The sequence below is a fragment of the Pinus tabuliformis genome, chromosome Q (genome assembly GCF_031772625.1).
Source record: "Pinus tabuliformis cultivar Carrire ecotype Pingquan chromosome Q, CPIR1, whole genome shotgun sequence".
NCBI classification, from domain to species: domain Eukaryota; kingdom Viridiplantae; phylum Streptophyta; class Pinopsida; order Pinales; family Pinaceae; genus Pinus; species Pinus tabuliformis.
This window is the reverse complement of record NC_142296.1, coordinates 133387593-133391840: the sequence shown is the minus strand read 5'-3', so window position 1 is coordinate 133391840 and position 4248 is coordinate 133387593.

Genomic DNA, 4248 nt, shown 5'->3' with positions numbered 1-4248 from the left:
GTTGCTAACTTATCAGACAGTATATTCCCCCAATCCATTATTTCACTATTGCATGTTGCTTCCATTACAGGTACCATCTCCATAGTGAAGTTTGAGGAATCATGTAACCCCCAAATCCTACACATCATTACTCCAGCATAACAATAAGTTGAACTCAAGGAATCGACAGAGTACTTACCTGAAGACTCATGCTTGTGTTTCGCTGGGTTTTGCCTCCAATCCCGTATAGGTTTTGATTCAATGTCATTTTCATTTCTGAACTTCTCCAGAAATTCTTTGTTGTACTTCTTCTCCGACGCAGGAAAATGGTACATTTGCCTCAAATCATCGAGTTGAAACGAGTTGAACACTCTCCCATCGATGGTGCAAAAGGTTCTGTTTGTAATTGGAATTTTTTCAATTGCCCATCTTACTACATCTGTATATGGGAGAATTTTCTCTCAGGCTGCTATCCGATGAAGGTAAGAGTCGGCTAAATCCTTTAGAGTAGCATCAGACTTCCAAGTCGGGTCTGTTGTGGCTTGCACTATTGTTACCTCAGTCTCTTCGGCCTCAATCAAATTATAGATGCTCAACCAAGTAGTTTTACCGAGTCCTAGACATGTGGTGTCTGAGGTCAGTCCCTTTTTGTTTGGTCCCGAATCGGTAATGTGTTGTCCTGTTACTGCGGAAGCTGAAGTTGTTCCAGTTTTCTTAGATTTCTTCCCCATTTCGCTTAAATTTGCTGCCTCAAAGGAGCTCTGCACAGGAGAGAAAATGAACATAATGCGGAGAATTGGTGGCGCATACCAAATACAAACGAGACATATTAATCAATGAATAATGGAGGATTAACTCAAGGTGGTCGCGGATACAATCTTTGAAGATATTTTAGCCTTACTGTTTCATTAAATGGTCGTTTAAACCTCTCAATCCTTTAAATGTTCATCATATCGTTTATTGGCCGAATAATTCATTTAAGTGTGGCTTTGATGTTTTGGCGGTTGAGCGTAAGTGAATCACTATCAGGAAGAGAAAGGCCTTTAATACTAATTAACCATAATATATCCTGGCCTTATCAATCCTTTTTGAAATCTGTGCCTAGCTTTATCGCAATCAGCGATCGGGGGAATGCTTAAGTTGTTATATTGGTGTCCTTTCAGAATCCCCGATCGTCGATAGCGATATTGCCAATTCGCATCGGGAGTTTTTAAACGAGGGCTTTAGATGCATGCATGCTACATTCCCCGATCGCCGATAGCGATATCGCATCGGAGCAAAGAGAGGGGCCTTTTGTTATGATCGCTTGCCTTCCCGATATCCGATAGTCATTTGTGCATTGTCACATCGGGGAAAACCAATGGGTCTTATGTCATGCATCCTTTGTTATTGCGATATGCGATCTTGCGATCGCTTTATCGCAATAATAAAGGATTATTCATTTTTTATTATAAGACCAATTATGTGATTTATCAAAAAGGTTTATAATGTTTTATTACTTTTCAAACCTTTTGAATAATGATAAGTTGATACCAATTTAATCTAAAAGGGACACATTTCATATTATAGTTTTGAAAATAAAAATTTTATGAAATGGGGAGTTGTTGTACAGTACAACACAAGGACAACACATTAGCCATAATTCCAATAATATCCCCCTTTAGACTTATTGGCAATCACTTTGGTGTTTGGTCACCATCTGTAAACACCTACAAATATGTCTACCAAAATACCAAGAATTTTGCTCCAAACACATAGCTTCTCTCCCCCTTTGACATCAAGGGCAAAGGAATGACCAATGCAAAATGAAGGCTTCTCTACTCTTTTGTAGAAAGGATGGTTGTAGGTCTGAGCTGCTGAATATATATATGATGACCATTCTCCCCCTGAGCATATGCAAAATATTCTAAAGATATTCAAGACTTTATGATTTGACCAAACATGACCCTTTATATCCCCAACGACTCATGATTACATCAATCACCCAACATAGTGAGGTTACATATATGACGCATATTACACCAACTTACGAAAATAATGGGATTACATGCAAGGCATGATTTGGTCCCAACATTACATAAATGTCTCAAAAATAAAAGCATGACTCAATAGCCTATATAAGAATGCATATTACAATGATTACGTCATGGGTATTTACATGACCTTTTCAAGATAACCAAAACCAGGACCTTAACAATGAGGTAATTTGTAGGATGATGATAGTCACCAATAACCACTATATACCATAAAGAACTTGTAACATGAATATTTTATAGAAGTAATATGAACATCCTCATCAAGAACTAAGATAGGGAAATGAAGTATGAATTTTTTCATCATCATTAAATCATAGGAGACACATCCTCCTCATCAAGCATGTCAATAGATAAGAAACAACATATAGAGCTCTAATTGTAACAACAAAAATATCCAATCATTAGAAAATTTATGCAACAATAAATGATTATGAAACCATAATTCAAAAAAGGGAAAAGAATGCTCCCCTTGAACCAACAGATTGTAGCAAACCAATGTCAGAAATAGAAGAAATGATGAATGCATATAGGAGGCTCCCCCTATATCTATGTCATTTTTACGAGTCACTAAGATATATACATGTCTATATAACTCAAAAACCATGTACATACACATTTTTCATCCACATTATCCGTGTATAGAAAATAAATTGCAGTAATTTACAATCTCATCTCCCATTTAAACATGAAATACTTATCAGAATAATTAGCAGAGTGATGAAGCAAAAATTATTCCCAATTTCTATCTGAGATATTCAAAGGAATCACGTGGAACTTTCTTGTTAAATATATCAACAACTTGTTACTTTGAAGGAACATATTTTAGTTTGACCCTTTATTCAAGCACCTGTTCTCTCAAAAATGATATTTGATTGGAATGTTCTTGGTTTTTTAGTGTATGACAGTATTTTTAGAGATACTTGTGGCACTAGTATTGTCATAGAGAATATATACAGGTTGAGGGAAAGTGATTCGAATGTCTTGCAATGTTTGGATCATCCACAGAAGTTGAGTACAACAAGATGTAGCATCAAGATATTTTGCCTCAGCAGTACACAAAGCAATGGAGCTTTGTTTCTTGTTGTACCATGACACCAAGCAGGGTCCCAAATAAAATTATCCTCCACTACTACTCTTACGATAATCAGTATTACCTTCCCAATCTGCATATGTATAACCATGAAGTGCAAATTTTGCATTTTTGGGATACCATAGACCAAAATCATGAGTTCTTTGTAGATACCTAAATATTATCTTAACTTTTTAGAGATTAATTTCCTTAGGATTGGCTTGAAATCCTCCAACGATTCCAACTGCATGTATAATGTCTGGTTTTGTACCTGTGAGATAGAACATGCTGTGAGTCATAGATCTGTGTTTTGGTTTATTGAATGAAGAAGAATCATCATTTTTATTAAGATTGCATCTTGTTACCATTGGTGTGCATATCAGCTTGCAGTCTTCCATTCCATATTTCTTCAAAATTTATTTGAGGTACTTGGTTTGAGAAAGAGAGATATCGTTCTCAGTTTATTAATCTTGAATACAAAGAAAGTATGTTAGTTCATGAAGTAGAGACATTTCAAATTATTGTTTCATAACTGAAGCAAATCCTTGACTCATAGATTCTACATTGCTTCCAAATATGATGTCATCTACATAAACCATAAATATCAAAAGTTTATCTTTATCCATATTGATATATAGATTTCTATCTCCAGACCCCTTTTTGAATCTATGTTTTTAAGGTACTTGTCAACATGATAATATTATGCACACGCAGTTTGTTTCAATCCATGCAATTCTTTCTTAAGTTTGAACACAATACTTTTATCATTCCCAATAATGAACCCTTCAAGTTGTTTTATATAGACCTCTTCTTCTAGATCCCCATTCAAGATTACAAATCTTACATCCATTTGATATAGTTTAAAGCTATGAAAACTTGAGAAATCAAGAAAACATTATTATCACTTCAAGTTTAGCTACAAGTGAAAAATTTTATTCAAAGTCTATCCCTTCCTGTCGATCATAGCCTTTACATATAAGTATTTATTTGTTGGAAACTACATCTCCATTTTCATTCACCTTGTTAAACCCATTTTGTCCCAATAAAATTCGTATCATGAGGTCGTAGTACTAATTCCCATGTATAATTCTTTTCTAACTGATCAAGTTCGTCATTCATTACCTTAACTCGACATTCATCTTTTGTTTCTTGATTCACATTTTG